The following is an 18,162-nucleotide window of genomic DNA, read 5'->3' on the forward strand; positions in this document are numbered from 1 at the left end:
AGAGGACGGACAAGCGTAGTGTAGGCAGTCTCCTTAGTAGGTCTGTTACATTTTCTAAGTGTCCTGCCAATAAAACGCAGTCTTTGGTTAGCCTTCCCCACAACATTTTCTGTGTGTTCCTACCAATTTAAGTTGTTTCTTAATTGCAGTACCTAGGTATTTATTTGAATTTACGGCTTTTAGATTGGACTGATTTATCGTGTAAACGAAGTTAAACGAGTTCCTTGTAGCACTCATGTGGATGACCTCACACTTTTCGTTATTTAACGTCAACTGCCACTTTTCGCACCATTCCGATATTTCTTCAAATCGTTTTGCAGTTTGTTTTGATCTTGTGACGACTTTATAAGTCATTAAACGACAGTGCCATCTACAAACAACCGAAGACGGCTGCTCAGATTGTCTCCCAAATCGTTTATATAGATAAGGAACAGCAAAGGGCCTATAACACTACCTTGATGAACATCAGAAATCACTTCCGTTTTACTCGATGACTTTCCGTCAATTACTACGAACTGTGACCTCTCTGACAGGAAGTCACAGATCCAGTCACATAACAGAGACGACATTCCATAATCACGCAATTCGACTAAGAGCCGTTTGTGTGGTACAGTGTCAAAAGCCTTCCGGAAATCCAGAAATACGGAATCGATCTGAAATCCCTTGTCAATAGCACTCAGCACTTCATGTAAATAAAGAGCTAGTAGTGTTACACAAGAACGATGTTTTGTAAACCCATGTTGACCGTGTGTCAATAGACCGTTTCCTTCGAGGTAATTCATTCAGTTCGAAGAAAATATATGTTCTAAAATAGTGTTGCATATCGACTTTAACGATATGGGCCTGTACTTTAGTGGATTACTCCTACTACCTTTCTTGAATATTGGTGTGACCTGTGCAACTTTCCAGTCTTTGGGTACGGATCTTTCGTCGAGCGAACGGATGTATATGATTGTTAAGTATGGAGGTAATGCATCAGCATACTCCGCAAAGAACCTAATTGGTATACAGTCTGGACCAGAAGACTTGCATTCATTAAGTGATTCAAGTTGCTTCACTACTCCGCAGATATTTAGTTCTACGTTATTCATGTTGGCAGCTGTTCTCGATTCGAATTCTGGAATATTTACCTCGTCTTGTTTTGTGAAGGCATTTCGGAAGGCTGTGTTTAGTAACTCTGCTTTGGCAGCACTGTCTTCGATAGTGTCTCCACTGTTACCACGCAGAGAAGGCATTGATTGTTTCTTGCCGCTAAGATACTTCACATACGACTACAATCTCTTTGGATTTTCTGCCAGGTTTCGACACAAATTTTAGTTATGGAAAGAGTTATAGGCATCTCTCATTGAAGTCCGCGCTATATTTCGAACTTCTGTAAAAGATTGCCAATCTTGGGGATTTTGCGTCTGTTTAAATTTGGCGTGTTTGTTTCGTTGTTTCTGCAACAGTGTTCTAACCCGTTTTGTGTACCAAGGAGGATAAGCTCCGTCGTTTGTTAATTTATTTGGTATAAATGTCTCTATTGCTGCTGATACTATTTCTTTGAATTTTAGCCATTTCTGGTCTTCGCCGGCCGGAGTGGCCGTGCGGTTGTAGGCGCTACAGTCTGGAGCCGAGCAACCGCTACGGTCGCAGGTTCGAAACCTGCCTCGGGCACGGACGTGTGTGATGTCCTTAGGTTAGTTAGGTTTAATTAGTTCTACGTTCTAGGCGGCTGATGACCTCAGAAGTTAAGTTGCATAGTGCTCAGAGCCATTTAAACCATTTTCTGGTCTACACTTATACAGGGTGATTCAAAAAGAATACCACAACTTTAGGAATTTAAAACTCTGCAACGACAAAAGGCAGAGCTAAGCACTATCTGTCGGCGAATTAAGGGAGCTATAAAGTTTCATTTAGTTGTACATTTGTTCGCTTGAGGCGCTGTTGACTAGGCGTCAGCGTCAGTTGATGCTAAGATGGCGACCGCTCAACAGAAAGCTTTTTGTGTTATTGAGTACGGCAGAAGTGAATCGACGACAGTTGTTCAGCGTGCATTTCGAACGAAGTATGGTGTTAAACCTCCTGATAGGTGGTGTATTAAACGTTGGTGTAAACAGTTTACAGAGAATGGGTGTTTGTGCAAAGGGAAAAGTTCTGGACGGCCGAGAACGAGTGATGAAAATGTAGCACGCATCCAGCAAGCATTTGTTCGTAGCCCAGGAAAATCGACTCGCAGAGCTAGCAGAGAGCTGCAAATTCCACAATCAACTGTATGGAGAGTCCTACGAAAAAGGCTACCTGAACGTCAACTACCCGAGGCGATGGATCGGCCGCCAGGCAGCCCGTGACAGAGCACTTCATCACTGGCCTCCAAGAAGCCCTGATCTTACCCCCTGCGATTTTTTCTTATGGGGGTATGTTAAGGGTATGGTGTTTCGGCCACCTCTCCCAGCCACCATTGATGATTTGAAACGAGAAATAACAGCAGCTATCCAAAGTGTTACGCCTGATATGCCACAGAGAGTGTGGAACGAGTTGGAGTATCGGGTTGATATTGCTCGAGTGTCCGGAGGGGGCCATATTAAACATCTCTGAACTCGTTTTTGAGTGAAAAAAAAACCTTTTTAAATACTCTTTGTAATGATGTATAACAGAAGGTTATATTATGTTTCTTTCATTAAATACACATTTTTAAAGTTGTGGTATTCTTTTTGAATCACCCTGTATTATTAATTTGGAATGATTGGAGATTGTCTCTTAGGAAGGCGTCAAGTGAATTTTTATCTGCTTTTTTGAATAGGTATATTTTTCGCTTATTTCTCGAGGATTTGGGGATCACAATATTCAATCTCGCTACGCCAAACTCGTGCTCACTAATCCCTGAATCGGTTTTGATGCTCGTTATTAACTCAGGATTATTTGTTGCTAAGACATCAAGTGTGTTTTCACAACCGTTTACTATTCGCGTGGGCTCATGAACAAACTGCTCGAAATAATTTTCAGAGAATGTGTTTAGCACAATTTGGGATTATATTTTATGCGTACCTGCGGACTGTTCAAGTACTGATGTCGTACACAATGCTGCAAAATGTCTTCATATCCTTCCGCATTTAGCGTTTTCTTCAGCACAGTAAGCGAATCACACACTAAACACCCCCTTACAGTAACACCACAGTCCCTTTGCTTTGTCGCTGGAACTGCACATCATGTGAGGTAGCGTTCCCCAGGCATTCCCCAAACCAAGACCCTTCCATTCGATTGCCGTGGACTGTTACGTGATTCACCACTCCAAATCACTTGTTTTCTCTCATGCAGTATCCAGTGCCGTCGCTCTCCACATCACCTTAAGTGCCGCTTAACACTGTCTACAGAAATGGGTGTTTTATCAGGAGCTGCTCGACCATCGTATTCCAATGTTTTAACTCCCTATGCACAGTCACTGCGCTAGTTGGACTGTTGGTAACACTTTCGAACGCACGAGTGAATCCTTCCGCTGATTTTATGCGATTCTCTACAACAATCCCGTTACTGACTGTCAGTACGTGAAATCTGCCTCATCTCAACTGTGGTTATTTCTTGGCGCTTCCATGTCACAATCACATCTCCAACAGCCAACTCCGACAAACGTAGGAAGGTGGAAATGTTTCTGATGTACATACTACTCAGATGACATCCAGTGACTAGTTCACATTCGAAGTCACTGAGCAGTCCTGATCGATTCATTCTGGTGTTACTGCTTATCCACTTGAAACCTTCCTGTCTCCTCTATATCTCTTTTGTTACGCAACCTTCCCTTCTACAATAATCTATGAAACCTTTCCTTAGGATTTCTATCTCTAGCTTAATAATGAGAAATGAAAATCTTCCCTTTGAAATTAATTCTCTTTCTCAATAATAATAAGTGCAATCTTCGCATACAAATTTAAATGCTGCTTATTAAAAGTGATTTGCTGATTATTTCGACGAAACATAGAACGTCTCGTCGTCGTGGCCCTCAGTCGTTACCTGCAATAACCCAAAACTTTCCTTACCTTTCTTTACTGTTAGTGGATCGCCATCTGACTGCTACATCGAACTGCCACATGAATATACTTACTCTGTTTTACTATACCCTATTAGCTGTTGTTGGGCAGTCATAATAAGTGGCTGAATTTATTACCAAAGCTGACGTTATTCTTTAATAGCAAAGCTGACGTTATTCTGTAATTCATTTGACTGAAGTTACGTAATTCATAGTTAAACGTTTTCTTGACAACAATAAAAATTTTGCAAAGTTTTCCGTTGATGGTTTTTTTGGGATGGATTATAATCAGTAATGCAACATTGCTGGCAAAAATTAATTATATTCTAAATGAAATGATTTCACAAACGTTCAAACGGGACTTACTTTTTACAATAATCTTACAACTAGCATTGCGCAAACATACCTTCAGTAGTCTTTACTTTCTCAAAAAAATTATTCAATATAATTAGTTCCTCTTATGATAATAGTTAGCTGATGTCTCTGTACATCCGTTTATAATCTCTTGTAAATCATAGCTGGTGGCTGGCAGGCACACCGCTCCTCTCAACCTCTCGCTTCAGACGCGCTACCGACTCGCTTCACATCTCGCTTACTACTGATTCCCTACGAACGCTGAAGTGCGGTCTCTCCCGCCAACAATGCTTTCTGGGCAGACAATCCCTGCGACCATTACAAAATGTATGAATGCAAGCTCTTTCCCGCTCTTTTCTTAATATGAATCCATACGCGGTCTCTCCCGCCCTTTTTCAAATTATATCAATGTGCGATCTCTCCTGCCAACAATACTTTCGTGCAGAGATTCCCTGCTACCATAGTTATTTTCAACATGACAAATATTAATTATTCCTACTTAATCCTATTAGTAAAATATAAACATCTTTCATAAATTGTGGTTTGACAATAGACAATATAAATATACACGTCTTACACACTAACAACACAAAACCTCTCCGCGTCCTTTTAGATTGATAGTTGCCTCTCTCGTGACATCTAGAGGTCACTTCCGCATTATGTAGCGGTTCAGGATACTTTTGATCGCAAGGTATAAGTTGTAGTCATTCAGAAAATTAACCATTTAATAATTTGTAATCCTTACACTTAAACCGCGCCGGCCGATGTGGTCGAGTGGTTCTAGGCGCTTCAGTCCGGAACCACGTGGCTGCTACGGTCGCAGGTTCGAATCCTGCCTCGGGCATGGATGTGTGTGATGTCCTTAGGTTAGTTAGGTTTACGCAGTTCTAAGTTCTAGGGGACTGATGACCTCAGATGTTAAGTCCCATAGTGCTTAGAGCCATTTGAACAATTTCTTTTTAACCACTTGCACCGCAGTGCATTAAGTATTGACAGCAAGTGCTTCTTTGAAAGGAAAACGTGGATAGTCTCAGTTAACACCACGCACAAAATTTTGTTTGTGGGGTGTAGTGACCATCTCAGTCGATGTATTTTAATTCGTTTAATCTGCTACTTCACCGTCATTTGACAGGATCTTGTATGTCGTGTGTGTAACTACCTGTTGTATGACTGATCAATGTCATTGAATTTTCTCATTGTGACAGTACTGAAGGGCAGTTTTAAGTGTTAAAAATCATTCAAAAGCAAAAATCGCACAAAATATTCTTTATTCAAGGCAAGCAGTTTCAACAGTCTTAGCTGTCATCTTCAGGTCTTTAACTTTTTTTTGGTAGTAGAATATGTTCAATTTACGCTACCTCATGCACAAGATATCAAGTAGATGAAACTTTTTTCTTTACATACTACACGAATATATAATAAAAATGGGGGTTCCTATTTTAAAAAACGCAGTTGATATCCGTTTGACCTATGGCAGCGCCATCTAGCGGGCCAACCATATCGCCATCTGTTTTCCCCCTTCAAGCTAGACAGAAGCCAGACAGGTTTCGTTCTTCGTAGTTTTTTCGTTTGACGCTTATTTCGTGAGATATTTAGCCCAGTCACGATCAGTGGACCACCCTGTATAAGGAGGTAAAGTTTTATAATGTTCCTTGCATCGGAGCTGTATTAACAATGTCTTTTTCCCTTTCAGCCTATTTGTAAGAGACATTTTGTACATGATAGTCAGTTAGTTGCCGTTATCTCTAGCTTAAGACCAATAGAGATAAGGGCACAAATTTCGTTCATCGATGTAGTTTGCATTCTGATAATCTCTGCAAATAGCTGTTGTTTTTCCTCGATAAGGTTAGTTATAACCGGATATTCTGAGTACGGCACTGCCTTTCGTCGCTGCCAGATACGCCACAATATGGTAGGCTATCTTATAAATTGAAGACACGATATCTGTTCTCCATTTCTGTATTTAATATGGCTGAATGGTCATCCCACATGTTCAAGTGCCTCCGCCCCCTCTCGACTTTTAAATAATGAATTCCTGGTGAAATATCAGTAGCGCATTATATTGCGTTCTTTTTTTATTCTTTAAGTTCGATCTGTTTTATTCAATTGTTGTGTGCAGTACACAGAAAACTGCGTTACTCCAATTTTTTTTTATTAGACAATGGAGAAAAGAATAGCAGCCGATCGCGAAATCAGTCGTTTTATCATAGCACATCTAGATTTCAACTACTACATCGTCATCTTCAGTACATATAACGGGTGACGTTAGTCCAAAGAGTCACGTAATGAACAATATTGATTGCTGTTGAACATACAGGAGTCTAATAACAACGTTTCTCTGATAATGCCACAATTATTTCAATGTGTCAATGATACACCAGGAAAAAAGTGAGAATATTGAGGTACAAGAATGTAAAAATAATATTCGTCTGTTACACGGTGGTCTGTTATTGCCTGCTTGTGCCACATAGTGAGCTATGATTTGAGAAAAGTAGCTTTGATGAGAATCACTGACTGAGCTTACATAACAAGAAAAAATTGTTAGTACAAGGGCAGAGAAAGGTGAAACAGAAATCACAGATGACAAAAACTCAATGCGATGTTTATTGACAAATAACTAGAGGTATTTTAAAATCGGTGGATTTTATTTTGGTGTAGGAAGACCGTGCGACAACATTTCACTACAGTAAAAAACGAGACATAAATTTCTTTCGCTGTGCGCCCTACGATATATGTTTAATTGAAAGTCAATGAAACTCACGTATAACCCGGAAGTATACTTTGTTCGTATTTTCATCTTTTGACAGATTGCAACAGGCAATTTTGGGAGTAAATGGTTCAAATGGCCCTGAGCACTATGGGACTCAATAGCTGAGGTCATCAGTCCCATAGAACTACTTAAACCTAACTAACCTAAGGACATCACACACATCCATGCCCGAGGCAGGATTCGAACCTGCGACCGTAGCTGTCGCGCGGTTCCAGACTGAAGCGCCTACAACCGCTCCGCCACACCGACCGGCTTGGGAGTAAAAACTAGGCAAGTTGAGACACTGCAGCAGAGGTCGCAGAAGAGTAAATTAAACTTCATCAGTTAGACTACCAAACAAATTAAACATCTATGTCTGAAACTTACATCTACCGCATGTATTACAGAAGTAGGAGATATGTTTAACAGATAAACAGCGACAACTGAGTAACACAGTTTCTCTCTTAAGACGAGTAACAAAATATGGCGTTTGCACTTTTGGATGGAACTGGTATAAGGGCACTCACTGTATTGTTGTGTTACTGCATTGTTAGTACTTTGTCCAACTCCTCTTCTGCCTAATTACATGAAAAATTCTCTTTGTCGTTGACTTTGTTAGGGTTGTAGTTCTTGCAGTAAAATTGTCGCCCACTCTTCTCTTATCGCTCTTTCAGCCTACATACGACATAAAATTATCTTCCAGTGTGATAAGCACGCGCCGGCCGCGGTGGTCATGCGGTTCTAGGCGCTGCAGTCCGGAACCGCGGGACTGCTACGGTCGCAGGTTCGAATCCTGCCTCGGGCATGGATGTGTGTGATGTCATTATGGTAATTAGGGACTGATGACCTAAGATGTTAAGTCCCATAGTGCTCAGAGCCATTTGAACCATTTTGATAAGCACGCCTTGTAAGTATTTCTCAAGAGTTGTCCTCGAGATTAATATCCGAGCTACGTACAGGAATGGGTATGACATCAGTATCTTTATCTGCAGAGCACTTTTTGACTGAAGGAGAAACCTGCACAGATACATTATCTTGCTGAAATATTAGACTTTCGTCCCCTGGGTCCTCATACATCCTAATCGGTTCTGTCCCTAGCATCTCATTGTACATGTTAGAGTTCATTGTAGTTTCAGCCAAGCAAAGCATGATTTACTTTAGCGTAGAAGGTTACCCAAATCAGAACACGTCCACCACGAAAATTTCTCCTCGTTCTTACCTGCTGCTCTGTTCTCAGACCATGCCAATAACAATGACATCCCTTCTACCCATCTAAATTAAACCTCTTCTCATCAGTGAACATCACTTCATCCCATTCTGAAGTCATATGTTTTTCAGCAATCTTCAATCTAGCCTGTTTATGTTCGGGTGTCGCAGCTGTTATCTGCAGTCGTTTCTTGAATGCAAGGTATCTGTCATGTGACAAAATTTATTGTAGACGTCTGGCAGTTACTGGATGCTGTAAATGAGCAACAAATTGCGAAGAATAACGGCTTGTAGCCATTGCTTGGCGCAAAAGTAACCGTTTCGACGTCTCAGATAATTTTCTACTTTGCCTATATTTTCCGTTCAGTTCGAATAGTGCGCCCAATATAACGAATTATCGATTACTGTACTTGACCTATTCAACTTCTTGGCGATTTGAGGACTAGAAAGTTCCATTTCCTTGTCTGCATCGAGTTTCGTTTTTTCGTGACATGGTAACTGTTTTCCACGTGGCACTATCACAGTCGTGGATTCTGTACACAACACGCACCATCAGTAATGGTGTCTGTTTCCTGCAGTAAAGGCGCACACACACACACACACACACACACACACACACACACACACACACACACACACACACTAACGCTGTGCGCAAAGACTGCCTTTATACCGAGTTCCATCCTCTACCACATGAATCCTTGATGTACTACTGACATCAAATTCGATACCATTTTATTAAATTTGTCAGTACACTGAATCTCATACTACTGCATATACACCGAGCACAACTGTTCCAACTGACAATGTTAACTTTCCTAAAAATATCCATGCCTTTATTTTGGCTTCCGTTACTGTATTGTCAATGTCATTCCCTATTCCATTAGCGTACTAACTGAGGCGAAGGAAAACCGCGTATGTTCGCCTGTCCATGCTTTTGTACGCGCTCTGATCTCTCTAATGTTATTATAGTGACCACTACGAGATATATACGTTCGCGGCAGCAGAATTCTCGCATAGTATTCTTCGACTTCATGTTCTCTAAATTCATCTGACAGAATTTCGCCCGAACTGCGTCTTTCAAGGACTCCCATTTAAGTCCCCGAGCATATATGTTACTCTTCTGTGTGGGCTATGCCGATCAGTCTCAATGCGCTCCACGTCCATCATCATGCCTTAATGATAAGCACTCCAAACGTTGGAGCAATGGTCTAGAAAAAGTTATACTACCCTCTTGTATGCGACTTGCTATACAAATGCACTGCACATCACTACATCCATTCCTCCCAATCTAAGTATCCCATTCACAGACCCCAGCAATCATTTTAAACGATCTCCCCATCTGATATACAGACGTTTATCACTAAAATCTGTCCACCCCCGGTAGCTGAGTAAAGAAAGGAGCGAAGGAAATTTTTAGACGTACATCTCCGACCAGCATCACAAGCTATTACGCATGAATAATTGTTATGATACATACGCCAATTTCCTCAGAAGAACAGTCATGTGAACTCCATTTTCGAGGATACGATTCAGGACATGAAGAAACGAGAGACAATTGATCTTTGAAATACAAAAACAAATACGATCAAGTGACGAACATCGCTATCTGGTTTGGACTTGAATTTTTTCTAAAATGTCAAGCAACCTGTAATTAATTTTAGTTTGTTTTATTACTTTTAGATGTCAGTTGAAAATTATGTACTACTGTGGAATGTTATGACCAATAAATCGAAAAAAAAGTGGTCAGCGTGACAGAATGTCAATCCTAAGGGCCCGGGTTCGACTCCCGGCTGGGTTGGAGATTTTCTCCGCTAAGGGACTGGTTGTTGTGTTGTCCCAATCATCCCCATCGACGCGCAAGTCGCCGAAGTGGCGTCAAATCGAAAGACTTGCACAAGGCGAACGGTCTACCCGCCGGGAGGTGCTAGTCATACGACATTATTATTATATTATCACTGAAATCTTAGATGATGTGTTGTGATAAAGATAGTCACTACGATGCGGTAAGTTTTTGCTGTTACATTCTTTACCTTTGTTATAGGTACTGTCTTGCATTTATCCACAGCGAAAGAAAGATTTCGTTCATTACATCAACAGAAAACTTTTTCCACTTCTGTCTTAATTTCCTTTAGATCACACAAAAAAGAATCTTTCTTCCAGATGACAGCATCATCAACCAACTATCTTAGTGTTCCTGTTCCTCTCTGATACATCGTTTATGTTGTCAAAAGTAAAAAGCACTTAATGTAGTTAAATGATCTTAGTACACTGTCGATATTCACATCTCCTACTGCTCTGTGAGTTCGGTATGCATACTGACGAATTGGAGAGCTGACTTCTCTTTACGGGTCGATGCACAGTCGATACAGTGTAGCATTCAGAGAGGCTCCAGTTATTGATACTTAACGGAAAGACTCCAGTAACAGAAATGGTTACGACTTCACTCACGGTTATCTACTACACAGGGTGCAATGAAAGTAACAAAAAAAGGAAAAAACACTTTCACTGTGAAATGGAAACGAAAGAATAACCAAAGTAATAGCAGATACGATAATGCAGTGCATGTCTTGTTCAGAGCACGATGCACAGCGGCGGCTACAGCCGTTATGAAACACATGAAATGTATTCGCATTTGCGAATACCGATATCCTTCATCTGTATAATGGAATGACTACAGTGAATACCGATATCCTTCATCTGTATAATGGAATGACTACAGTGAATACCGATATCCTTCATCTGTATAATGGAATGACTACAGTGAATATCGATATCCTTCATCTGTATAATGGAATAACTACAGCGAAAATTTGTGCCGCACCGAAACGTGAGTCCAGATTTTCCTCTTGTCGCGATCGGTAGCCTTGCCATTTGGCTATCCGTGCACAACTCACGTCCAGATCCAAACTTCCATATGTCGTCAACAATGTGTGTACAACGAGCACTCGTACACCCATTATGTGTATTCCCGTACAGGGGCGACATTTTAATTGAAAGTCGCGTGCATTGTGCCAGCGGATAAATGTATTATTGCAGTGCCAGTTTTGTTCATACGACTTGCAACTGGGCATACGAATTTCAGTTTAAATGTCTCTCCTACAAGGCAACATACGTAACGAATGTACGAGTGCAGGTTGTAGATACATGGTCGATGGTGTATGGAAGTTTGCATCAGTCGTGCTCGGAAACCTTAATGGTAAGACGACTGCCCGCGATAGGAGGGCAATCCGGGTTCGAGCGCCGGTCCGGCACACATTTTCATTGTCATCATTCCATTACACAGCTGATGGTTGTCCATTTGCATGCGAATAAATTTCGTGTAAGCAAAAAGCAGTCCGTCCGAAGATCCGCATCTCTGCGTATCTGAAAAATCGAAATGCACCATGGATTATATTCAACGTTCTATCGCTTCACCCAGTCCATTGTTAATGCTTGGATCCTCCTTGGAATGCTGTCCAGTGCTGCTTAAGTCTCACCCAATCTTCTGCGGCGACGCTCCTGGGGTCACGCAATATGTGAGGATTCCTACAAATTTAAACTGGTTCCAGTGGGATTCATGTGGGGGCGAGATAGCAGGTTGATGCTTCGTGTCTCGATTACGCACAATCCCAAACCGACCGTCGTTAACAGAGACGGAAATCCGGTGTCCGTACATCGTCAACAGGTCGCAGCTCCAGTTTCCCGTGTGCTGCTGATGACCCCCATTCCACGTTTTCTACCCCTGTCACATCCTCGTATATCCTGTCCCAAATGAGACAACATTCGCCGACGTCCTTGTTGACTGTGTCGATCCGGCTTCTCTTTGGAGATCCATCACGTTTTTTCCCACTTACAGTCATTTCAAGGAATTTCTTGATCCCGGTTTCTTCCACCAGTTTCGGAATATCGGTACATGATACTGGCCCGAAACGTAAATGACCAATGTAGCAGATCCACACAACCAATACACAGAAACAATTTAGGGAGCAAACACAATAAGCTAGTAAACAAACGTTGACAGATAATTTACATAGTAGTGTTGCCAACAGAATGCAACATATCAATATTTGCAGTGACCTATTACAACATTAACAGATACCGATAGATTCATTTTAGGTGCCACATTTCCATTCAGTTTCAGTAATGCACTCTAGAGAGATCCTTATTAGTTGCAGATGATGAAGTCTACCCAAATATCAGCACTGCTGGAAATGACACGCAGCTACGTGGAACATCATTATGTGCTATTGAGGTGTATATTTTATTACAATATTATCAATATAATGAACATAATCTAAGTTTTTGCATGTTACCACACACTTTTACCTGACATTCGACAGAGAATTAAATGAAACCACTAACGATAGTGAAACTCCACCGAAACATGTATGACTGAAAAAGAGACTTATGTTTGCGCAAATCAGTTCAGTTTTCATAATCTTTTTTTATGAGAAATGAAACATGGACAAAAAGTTAGCTTCAGTCTCAAGATAAATGTAACAGCGGGTGCACGATCCAAGCTTGAAATTTCTCTTCCAGGCATGATGCCAGACTGAATACTGCCCCATTCGGTACTGCTGACACAGTATTGTGCTCTACTTGCACGGAGAATGTAAATTTGCTTTTAGTTCCATCTCACAGATTGCTTTATAAAGCGACTCCCTGTGGCCAAAAGGACGTTGAGACAGAAGTTTCCAGTGAAAGAAACACACGCTATGCAAGCCATACTGCGTTGCAGAAGTCTTTTTCAGCAGTACATTTTCCAATTAATACAGTACTAATGGTGTGATTTCATCTGTTCAGCCAAGCTGTTGATTACATCTTGTGTACAATATTTAGGGGTTCCACCGAGGAACAAAACAAATCGTCTGTCTCCGAGCGCTGCCTCAAAGACACTGACGGGAAAAAAAATGCAACACCAAAAGATTGTTAACGTAGAGTAACGAAATTTCAGAAATACATTAGTTTAGTTAAGAAATTTTTTTGAGTAACATTGCAAGATAATAAGTTAAGGTAAGCATGAGATAAGCCACTGAAAAAGTGAAACGTTGGTGTAATAGCCAGAATGTTGAATGAAAGCATGTAAACGGGCATGCCTTGTGTTGTACAGTTGCTGGATGTCAGTTCGTGGGGTGGAGTTAGATGCCTGTTGCACTTGGTCAACACAGGGACGGTCAGTGGTGGTTGTGGATGATGCTGCTGTTGTTGTCTGATGCTGTTCCATATGAGCTCGACTGGGTACAGATCTGGTGATAGAGCAGGCCAAGACAATTCGTCGACACTGTGTAGAGCAAATTGGGTTACAAGTGCGCTGTATGGGCGAGCTTTATCCTGTTGGAAAACACCCCCTTGAATTCTATTCATGAATCGCAGCACAGTAGGCCGAATCACGAGACTGACGTACATATCAGTTGTCAGGGTGCGTGGGATAACCACGAGAGTGCTCTTGCTGTCATACGAAATAGCACCCAAGACGATAATTCCATATGTAGGTTCAGTGTGTAGCATCTAGACAGGTTGGCTGCAGACCCGCTACTGGACCCCTCCTAACCAACACACGGCCATCGCTGGCACCGAGGCAGAACTATCTTTCATCAGAGAACACGCAGATTTCCACCCTTTTCCCCAATGAGCTCTTGCTTGACACCACTGATGTCGCAAATGGCGTAGTTTGGGGTAAGTGGAATGCACCCTACAGGACGTCTGGCTCGGAGTTGTCCTTGAAGTAACCGATTTGTAATAGTGTGTTCTGTAACTGTGATGTCAGCTGCTGATCAAATCGTTGCTGTCGATGCAGTACAATACACCAGACCAATACGCCGAACACGATAGTCATCCCTCTCGGCAGTGTCATGTAGTCGTTCGGAGCCCGGTCTTCTTGCGTTCGCACATTCAGTTAATGATCTTGGTGTTGAAGCTCTTTTCCCTCCCTCTCCCTTTTCACACACACACACACACAAAGGAAAAGAGAATCACTAACACCTCTGAAAGATTCAAAACAACTGCCAGGAACACCTTCAACTGTTCCACTGTCAGCCATCTTGTTTTTACACCTTCAATTGTTCCACTGCCCGCCATGTTTGTTTTTACAGCTGGTAAAGCAGTGAAACAGTTACAGTGACAGTGACAACTCAATATATAGTGTTCGAGTGTGATCAAGATGATTAAAAGGAAAACGTAAGTGAAACATTATGAAAATAGACATACACATAGAATCAAATAATGTCAGACATAAAAATAACAAGTTTTCAAATTGTAAGAAATGGTTCAAATGGCTCTGAGCACTATGGGGCTCAACTGCTGTGGTCATCGGTCCCCTAGAACTTAGAACTACTTAAACCTAACTAACCTAAGGACATGACACACATCCATGACCGAGACAGGATTCGAACCTGCGACCGCAGCGGTCGCGCGGTTCCAGACTGAAGCGCCTAGAACCGCTCGGTCACAGCGGCCGGCTACGAGCAGGAGTAAGCACATACCGTAAAGCATACTCTGGCAACGTTTAGCTACGATCATAAGCTACAAAATGACATAATAATACAGTATGTTTCACTTGTAGTTTGAAATAGTCGAGGACGTAGAAAGTAATTTTGGTAATGTAATCTTACCGACGTCTATTTAGTGGAGAGAGACGTCGCCACGTCGATAATTTATGCACTGCACAATTGTAACGTCAGTCCAGAGCAGCGTCTACTGCAGGTACCCACGTGTGTGCGTGGAGATGGTGGCGCAACTATCGCGTCCTTTCCTATGCTCTCCCTCCAGCGAGGCTCGGAGCGGCACTGACCGCCGTTCGTCAGACGCTGTGCGGTAGTCAGCTGTCTGGCAGTGACCTTGGCGGGAGTGAGTGACGTCACTGCGCGTGGCCGCTCTACACAGCGATATCTGCCGCTAAATAAAGTGGCCGTCGCCTTATCTGCTTCATTTGATCCACCTGCCGCGTTGTAGCAATTAGCTAGATGGCAACTGACAAGCCTGCAGACAAGGTCAAGATGTGCTTCGCAGCAATGGACAAAGTGCGTCGTGCGGCCGAGCGGAATTATGGAAGAAAAGAGGAACATCGCTACTGTTCGAGCAGTCCGAACTTACAGGCGACTCGATTGTTGACGGCAGCGACCTTAGATGGCGCCGGCCGCGGTGGTCTCGCGGTTCTAGGCGCGCAGTCCGGAACCGCGCGACTGCTACGGTCGCAGGTTCGAATCCTGCCTCAGGCATGGATGTGTGTGATGTCCTTAGGTTAGTTAGGTTTAAGTAGTTCTAAGTTCTAGGGGACTGATGACCACAGCTGTTAAGTCCCATAGTGCTCAGAGCCATTTGAACCATTTGAACCTTAGATGGCGGTATAATTTAAAATCGCTCCCACCAGCCACTACGCCTAGTGTCAACTTGTACTGCGTATACATCTAAGGCGGCGACACAGGTAACTGTAGGTTTGCTCACAGTTGCGCAACTGTGAAGAAGCGCTATGAGGTCGCTCTTTCTGTGGGGTCCTGGCCACTAGTATAGACGGACTACGTAGATGTTTTCTCGGATAGATAGACAACATATAAGGAAATCTTATTAACGGAGTTTATTACACTAAATTGAATTGACGATATTTAACTTAGCTGATAATGTGTCGCAAGCAAATTGCGATATGCAAATAGTCAATGTTCTTCAATAGATACAATTTCCATGCAAGCAAAACGTAAGTCACGACTGAAAAGTTAGGGTGACGACTCGCATTCTAGTGCGACTCTTCTAGTGCGCCGAGGCTAGCTGGAACGGAGCTTACATTCTGTTCGTATAGGTGCCGCTCCTGTCGTGGTGCTGTCCTAGTCAGAGTTCTACTGGCTGAAGTCGTCTCACAGCCTTCTCTGCAGTTACGTTCCGAGCCGACGTGCCGACGCTTCATGTTACGCCGAAACACCTTCAATTGACGCCTGTTTTCTTTACACATCGAAGCGTCAAAGGAACTGGTATAAGCATGCGTATTGAAATACAGAGATATACAGACAACAAGTGTCTGGCGCAGTGGTTAGATCGGTTATTGCTCCTGCAATGGCAGTTTATGAAGATTTTAGTGAGATTGAAAGTGGTGTTATAGTCGGCGCATGAGCGATGGAGCACGGCATCTGCGAGGTAGTGATGAAGTGGGGATATCCCTGTACAACCATTTCACGAGTGTACCGTGAATGTCAGAAATCTGGTAAAACATCAAATCTCCTACATCGCTGCGGCCGAAAAAAAATCCTGCAAGAAAGGGGACGACTGAAAAGAATCGGTCAACGTGGCAGAAGTGCAACCCTTCCTCAAATTACTGCAGATTTCAATGCTGGGCAATCACCAAGTGAAAGCATGCGAACAATTCAACGAAACATCATCGATATGAGCTTTCGGGGCCCAAGGCCCACTTGTCTACTCTTGATGACTGCACGACACAAAGCTTTACGCCTCGCCTGGGCTCATCAACACCGACATTGGACTTCTGATGACTGGAAACGTGTTGCCTGGTCGGACGAGTCTCGTTTCAAATTATGTCGAGCGGATGGACGTGTACGGGTATGGAGACAACATCATGCATGTCAGCAGGGGACTTTTCAGTCTGGTGGAGGCTCTGTAATGGTGTGGGGCGTGTGCACTTGGAGTGATGTGGGACCCCTGATACGTCTAGATACGATTCTTACAGGTGAAACATACGTAAGCATTCTGTCTGATCACCTGCATCCATTCATGTCCATTGTGAATTGCGATGGACTTGGGCAATTCCAGCAGGACAATGCGATAACCCCACACGTCCAGAATTGCTACAGAGTGGCTTCAGGAACAATCTACTGAGTTTAAACACTTCTGCTGGTCACCACTCTCCCCAGACATGAACATTATTGGGCATATCTGGGATTCCTTACAACGTGCTGTTCAGAAAAGAGCTCCATCCCCTCGTACTCTTACGGATTTAAGAACAGCCCTGCAGGATTCATGGTGTAAATTCCCTCCAGCATTACTTCAGAGATTAGTCCAGCCCATGCAACGTCGTGTTGCGGCACTTTTGCGTGCTCGCAGGGGCCCTACACGATATTAAGCAGGTGTAACAGTTTCTTTGGCTCTTCAGTGCAGCAAGTGAATACCGGTTTTATGGATCGTACCGTTATCTGTAACGGACTATAATATTTCTTTCCTCTCGCTGACTACTAGCCCCGCCATGGTGGGGTATATCGCGAAGGGGTTCGAGATTTCGGTGCCCGTGTGGTCAATATCTATAACAACTGGCTGCGCAGCATCTTCATCAAGATGTAGTTTCTTTGAAAGTTCTTCCACAAACTGAGGAGTGTTCAGAATTAAAGATACGAAACAACATTGCGCAATAACTGAAATCTATATTCAAAAGTAATCACCATAGGCCTTAGCTAAATTATGCCACTGTTTCACGAGCTGCTTCTCTGTTTCCAAAATTCCTGTGGCTGTGACAGGGGCCAGTCCTCCACTGTGTCCTTCAGTTCGTCGTCAGAGTTGAAGCGTCTAGCTTCGTATTTTTATTTTTTATTTTTATTTTTTTTAGCGCACTAAACACATGAAAATCGCCGTGGGACATGTCCAAGCTGTAGACCGGAAGCTGAAGCTACTCACTCTTGAACGTGGCCATTACAATCTGTGTGACCATGGACACGTGTGTACGCGCTTTGTCGTGGAGCAGAAGCACTCCCTCCGTGAGCGGCCCATACTATTTGCTCTTAATTGGACTTTCTTAGGTTACGGAGTGTCTCATAGTACACGTCATTGTTCATGGTTTTCCCGTACTCGAGGAATTCATTGAGTATCGAACCCTGGAAGCCGAAAAGGACGGTAAATGAACATCACCTTGCCTGCTGAGAGAACAGCTTTGAAT

General features: G+C 42.8%; 1 protein-coding gene across 1 annotated transcript in view; it reads right to left on the minus strand.

Moving 5' to 3' along the window:
• Nucleotides 1–15,066, minus strand: part of LOC126475022 (UDP-glucosyltransferase 2-like) — an 85,299-nt gene extending 70,233 nt beyond the window's left edge. The window contains exon 1 of the mRNA XM_050102562.1: nucleotides 14,906–15,066. The gene's annotated coding sequence lies outside the window, so the exon portion shown is untranslated. The remainder of the gene's footprint in view (nucleotides 1–14,905) is intronic.
• Between the last annotated feature and the right edge of the window lie 3,096 nt (nucleotides 15,067–18,162).

This window comes from Schistocerca serialis, chromosome 4 (genome assembly GCF_023864345.2).
Source record: "Schistocerca serialis cubense isolate TAMUIC-IGC-003099 chromosome 4, iqSchSeri2.2, whole genome shotgun sequence".
Lineage (NCBI taxonomy): Eukaryota > Metazoa > Arthropoda > Insecta > Orthoptera > Acrididae > Schistocerca > Schistocerca serialis.